Genomic DNA, 7,500 nt, shown 5'->3' with positions numbered 1-7,500 from the left:
ATTATTATTATTATTATTATTATTATTATTATTATTATTATTATTATTATTATTATTATTATTATTACATTTTCTTTAGATCTGCTAATTAAAATCAAACACCGGGTCACTACCAGCGACCTAGGGTGATTGAAGTTTGAGGCAATGGAACACCAACAAAAACATGCACATAACTTTTGCAGCAGGTTTCCCGAGTGCATAGCAAAACAGTACATTACCTCATTATACTCTTCCCTTGTCCATTTAAGTCTTGTTTTCTTTTGACTGTTAGTACAAAAGTGATTGAACCCCAGGGCCAGGGGTGGGAGCTATCCCGTCCTAGTAACCTGGCGGATTTTGACTAATGGAAGAGGGGGGATGCGCCCCTTGTTGATCCGTGTGACGGGCGACGCTTTATCACCCACCTCCTACTCTTACTTGAGGGATGCATTTTAGCCCTACTGCCAAGAAGCTGGATATCCGGCGCTAACCTCCAATTGGCATGCCCAGGCCCCCGCGGGCACAGTGTTTGACGAACCACTTAGCGCCTTGTGGACATCATGTAGCCGACAAAGAGCTGTGATCCCTCCCCAGGGGAGTAATTGTTTAGGAAATCATATTATTATTATTATCATTAACATTATTATTATTATTATTATTATTATACATATACATACTTACAAACTTATATATACATACATACATATATATATATATATATATATATATATATATATATATATATATATATATACATATATATTCATGTATTCATATGTGTGTGTGTGTGTGTATGTGTGTGTGTGTGTGTGTGTGTGTGTGTGTGTGTGTGTGTGTGTGTGTGTGTGTGTGTGTGTGTGTGTGTGTGTGTGTGTGTGTGTGTTCATCGAAAATGAGACTAGAGATTCCATATATATACATACATATACATATATATATATATATATATATATATATATATATATATATATATATATATATATATATATATATATATATATGTATGTATATATATACACACACATACACACACACACACACACACACACACACACACACACACACACACACACACACACACACACACACACACACACATATATATATATATATATATATATATATATATATATATATATATATATATATATATACGGTATACATATATGTATATACATATATATATAAATAAATAAATAAGTAAATAAATATATATATATATATATATATATATATATATATATATATATATATATATTATATATATTCAAACACACACGCACACAAACACACAAACAAAGCCCCCCCCCACACCCACCCATCTACTCTTTCCCTCCCCCTCCCCCAGCATTCAAATGATCACCGCGCTTAATTCCCTCCACTTTGTTTAGAGCTTTGTGACTCATTAGTTACAGATTCTGCCGGCTAACCAGCGTAAGCTCGTCATAACAAAGAGGATTTTCTCCGGGCTAAATAAGAACGGCTGCCTTTGCCTGAAACACGGGGAGGAGGAGGAGGGGAGGAGGGGAGGAAGGGAGGAAGGGTGGAGGATGGGGGGGAGGAGGAGGAGGAGGGCGGAGAAAGGGAGGAGGAGGGAGGAGGGGGGAGGAGGGAGGAGCAGGGAGGTGAAGGATGGGGGAGGGAGGAGTGAAGAAGGGGGGTGAGGGAGAGGAGGAGGAGAAGGAGGGGGAGGGGGAGAGGGCAGGGATGGGGTAGGGGTTACGGTCGGAAATCCCTGAACGAAATGTAAATGCTTCATAAGTTATTATTATTATTATTATTGTAGTGGATTTTGATACAGTTAGTGTGGCTGTTGTTTTGTCAGTGTTGTTATTGTTATTATTTTTATTATTATTGTGATGATAAGAATAACAATGATCGTAATAATGGCAATGATAATTATAATAATGATAAAAATAATACAAATTCTGATAACATTAATAATGAAAACAACAACAACAACAACAACAACAATAATATAATAATAATAATAATAATAATAATAATAATAATAATAATAATAATAATAATAATAATAATGATAATAATAATGATAATAATAATAATAATAATAATAATTATATTATTATTATTTTATTATTATTATTATTATTATTATTATTATTATTATTTTTATTATTATTATTATTGCTATTATTATTATTATCTTTATTATTATTATTATTATTATTATTATTATTATTATTATTATTATTATTATTATTATTATTATTATTATTATTATTATCAATATTATTATCATCATCATCATCATCATCATCATCACTGATATTGAAGTTATGATAATTACAATAGCGAATATAATCATTATAATAATTGTTAGTTGTAGTAGTAGTAGTTTCATCCTCATCGTCACCACCTCATTATTATTTATGTTATTGTAGTCTGTTATTGTTATCATATGATTGTTGTTACTACTACTACTACTACTACTACTACTACTACTGCTGCTGCTATTACTGCTATTACTACTATTACTACTACTACTCCTACTACTATTATTACTACTACTACTACTATTACTACTACTACTACAACTATTACTACTAGTACTACTACTACTACAACTATTACTACTAGTACTACTACTACCACCACCACTATTTTGCTGCTGCTGCTACTATTACTATAACTATCTATACTATACTATTATACAATCATAATGTCCATATGGATCATTATCACTCACATAATCTTATGAGTGCTGTGAGTATGATCATTACTCACGGCAATATTACTCTAATGAATACGATAAAATACCCTTGACGTCATCTCATTTTTCCCTCCAACGCCGAGAGACAAAAATGAGTCAACATCCGACCCGCATGAAAGATTACCGCATTGGATATGTCCCTCACGAAGAACCTCATGTATCGGTTTATTATAGAATACCCTCGACTGAAAGAGAAATAGAAAACGTGCAGCGAAACGGACGCGTTCAATTACATCATCAGAATTCCGTCCGCTGTTCCTCGTGTGTAATGCATTGCTCGTTGCGTTCACTTTCTACACGCCTGCCTGTTTACCGCTCCATCTGACGTGGATTAAATGTTTAAATACGCTGTTAATCATTTATGGCGAGCGATTAGGAACGTGGGTTGGATTAACTTGACTAGAGTTTCCCCAGGCGATTTATATTTGTATTTATGAGTATGTTTATATATTTTTCATATATAAATTTTTGTATTTTGAACTTTTCATATCTTTTTGCTCATCTAGCTTGTTTCCTTATTATAATTTCATTATTTACCTGATTTGTCATTCTCAAAGCGAATTTTCAATAACATATTTCTGGCATTTATGTTGCATGATTGCCACATCTTGTCATTGCAAACTTTGATTCTTAATTCTCTCTTTATTTCCTGTTACAAACATTATAATTATACACAACGAAATTAATGGACCATTTCCAACATAAAACGTAATTTCTAGCTACATTTTCTAGTTTTCAAATTTGATTCGATGTTTCTAATGTCACGTGATATTTCCAGTCCGATGTCATTTAAACTTCTATCATTCCCGATGCGATTATCTATTTCTAGTTTGAATTATAATCCGTAGCTTAACTTTAATCTAACTAACGTACACACAAACACACACACACACACACACACACGCACGCACACACACACGCACACACACACGCACACGCACACACACACACACACACACATATATATCTATATCTATCTATCTATCTATCTATCTATCTATCTATCTATATATATATATATATGTATAATATATATATATATATATATATATATATATATATATATATATTATATATATATGTGTGTGTGTGTGTGTGTGTGTGTGTGTGTGTGTGTGTGTGTGCGTGTGTGTGTGTGTGTAATAAATTTCAGGACCAGTGGTAAGAGAAATATCGTAACCTCTTTCTTTTAATTCATCAAATCACAAACATTTCGAGTGTGCAAGCCCTCATCTTCAGTGTGTATTCAGAACATTGTCCTTTTGTTTACACATGCTTATATACAAAATAATTAGTACAAAATCATATCACAAACAATTCTTTGTTGCAACATAATCACGATTCATTAAAGAAATATTACATATTAATGTAGTGAATCTAAAGAATAAGAATTATTATAGTAAACTAATATCACATAAATTATGAAAACTATACGCAGGTTAAATTTGCAGAATACTTTGAAATCCCGGAAATTTACTTTCTCAAAGGAAATAATATGTTATATGACAAGAAATTGTAGGAATATCAAAAAATCTAATCAAAATCAAGACATCTTAATTTTCGTTAAATGCAACAAAATGTTATAACAATATACAGCTAAAAGATGTTAAAAAGAGAACACATTATATAAGGAAACTTGTTAGGATGGTAACAATGGTGTTAAATGTGGATTAATTGACATAAAAGGCATATTAATGAAATATCACGACCCAAGCGTCAACAGTGCAAAGAGCCGGCAGATCAAAACAGGTATTTACTTTACATGATAAAGTGTATTCAAACTTAAGACCTTTGTTTAGAATCTAAAAATGCAAAACCGCCTGCTCTCCGACTGCTAGCTCGAGCCAGATCTCACGGCGAGAAAACGACGTATCGCCTTCAGATATGAACCACAGGTGCCGCAAGGGATGTCGCTGCCGTGGCTCTGGCGGTAGCACTCTGGACTTTGAAAGGGCAGCCAATGATACCGGCAAACTATCTCTCTCTATAATGAATTACAGAGAGTGGATGATAGGTTGTGGAATGATATATGCTATTGTATGTGTGTGTATGTATGCACGCACACACACACACACACACACACACACACACACACACACACACACACACACACACACACACACACACACACACACACACACACACACACACACCAGCAAAGTCTACAAAACGTTAGACCCTGAATCAGACAATACTCAGGAATGATTAATCGATATTTGCCGTTGCCGATTCCTCACTGCGCAAGAAAGTACCATTTCCAGTTTTCGCGGTTTGCGATAAGTGTGCAGTCCCGGTGGTTGATATTATCAATATTTAATCAGCTAATGCAGGTGTTGCCGAAAATCATATTACGAATGGGCTAGCAAGCTATTTCGCGTGTGTAGCTAGCATGATTGTTATCATGTATTATTGTTTTGTGATTTACGAAAGCTTTGGATGTCATTTCAGAGCACCGGTTTAATATTATCAGAGTGAACATGATAAGGGAATAATGAAAGGCTTATACACATAGGCGAACGTACAGACATTCACACGTTCACGCGCATATGTATACACACGCATACTCACGTTCGCACAAATACATACATAAGCATGCAGGCAAATGTGCACACATATCATAGATGCTTAAACAGACAGGTGTAAATATATACATCCATAAATTTCTGGCTGAGCAGCCACTTTTACCAATTAAAGACCAGTTTGTTTTTACACTTATCTCGGCAAAATAGAACAAAAATACCTTGATGATTAGAACGAAATAGGTAAAATACATTTAATTAACGCTTTTATCTAATCGACAACGCTTTTATTCATAATCAGATTTTGCCTTTTTCCTGCATGATACCATTCTCGTTCTTCCGGTTGCAAGAACAGATGCTGACATGTGATATATTTACCGGTGAGTCAGTTCGTCCAATTTTAGAATGTCCCTGACGCTACTTTCTCTGCCAAATAACAGATGGCGCTCGTGTCGAAACGCGTCATTATTTTAATAAAGGAGTTTCATTTTCGTTCTAGATTCGATGTCTTCCCAAAACACAAAGTCAGAAAGGAAATTACGATTAAAGTTAAATATAATTAGATAAATGCCATGTAGAAAGTATGATAATAAAAGAATAAAGAGATGTTTATTTTGGTGGAAACTTCAATGACTTTATATTATAATCATTGATAATGATAAGGATTATGATAAAGTTCATAATGATAATAATAATAACAACAACTACAAAACAACAAAACAACGACAACAACAATACTAATACTAATTACTACTACTAATAATAATGGCATTGATAATAATACTAACAATAACAATCAATAACAGCAGTAATAATAATAATAGTAAAATTAATAATCATAGTAATAATAATAATGATAATGATAATAATAAAATGATAGTAATATGATTATGATAGTAATGATCATAAAAAAAATTATGATAATCATTATCATTATAAAAGTTATAATAATAAATTATGATAATAATGATAATAATACTTTCAGTAATAATATAAATATAAAAATGATGATAATGGTAATAATAATGTTAATAGTAATAATAGTAATGATAATGATGATGATAATTGCTTATGGCAACATTGATTATGGTAGTAATAGTAATAATGATAAGGCTAAAAAAACAATTGAAACAACAGGATAACCCTTATCTTTTGTATAACTATGAGCATTTGATATTACTTAGATATGCTATATACCTAATAGAAAAAAAAGGTCATATAACCAAAATTAAAACACTGAGTCTGCAACTGAATTTATTTTCAGCTAGAAGTAAGGTCTGCTTTTAGCTGAGGTTGAGGTTTAGATATTTAAAAGTAGGAAGCTATGTTTTATAAAGACCTTTTATTATGAATTTCCTACACACACGCACGCATGCACTCACGCATGCACACACACACACACACACACACACACATACACACAGACCACACACACACACAGACACACACACAGGCACACACACACACACACACACAGACACACACACAGACACAGACACACACACACACACACACACACACACACACACACACACACATCATCATCATCATCATCAGTATCATTATTACCAGCATGATCACACAATCATCATGATTTAATCCCCATCAATATTTTTCCTAAAATCATAATGATAATGGTAGCAATAGTGACAATGTTGATGGTAATAACAATTATAATGATAATAATAATATCATTATGAATAATAATAATAATCATAATGATAATAATAGTAGTGATATCAATAATAATGAAAAATAAGTAATATTGATACTACTACTACTACCACTACTACTAATGGTAATAGTAATGATAATAATAATGATAATAATTATTATTATTATAAAAATGATAATAATAATAATAATAATAATAATAATAATAATAATAATAATAATAATAATAATAATAATGATGATGATGATAACAATGATAATAGAAATAATGATTCGATCGCTGATCTTTTTTTCCTAAACGATTTTTTTTTTTACAAACCATTTTTTTTTAGCTTGTTAAATCCTAATTTTATATGAGTCTATACCTACATCTTTCGAAAATATCTGTAAAAGTGGTCATTGTTCGTTGAAAAAACTCGGGTTGTGACGATTTGTTCCTGATTTATAATTGTGTTTACGCTGTCGTTGTTTTCATTTTTGTTTTGTTTCTGTTGGCATTTTTTTCTTTGTTTTTTTTTTTTCTCTTTCTCTTGGTCTTCTTCGATTAAAAAAAATGTTTCTGTCTTCAGTTGTCTTCGTTGTTGTTGTTATTTC

The 7,500-nt window shown here is 32.0% G+C and overlaps 1 protein-coding gene across 1 annotated transcript in view; it reads left to right on the top strand.

Moving 5' to 3' along the window:
• LOC119573413 (lachesin-like) overlaps nt 1-7,500 on the top strand; it is a 134,545-nt gene that overhangs the window by 32,453 nt on the left and 94,592 nt on the right. The gene's annotated exons all lie outside the window — the stretch shown is intronic.

Source organism: Penaeus monodon, chromosome 5 (genome assembly GCF_015228065.2).
Source record: "Penaeus monodon isolate SGIC_2016 chromosome 5, NSTDA_Pmon_1, whole genome shotgun sequence".
Taxonomy (NCBI): Eukaryota; Metazoa; Arthropoda; class Malacostraca; order Decapoda; family Penaeidae; genus Penaeus; species Penaeus monodon.
This window is presented reverse-complemented; position numbering and strand designations above follow the sequence as displayed.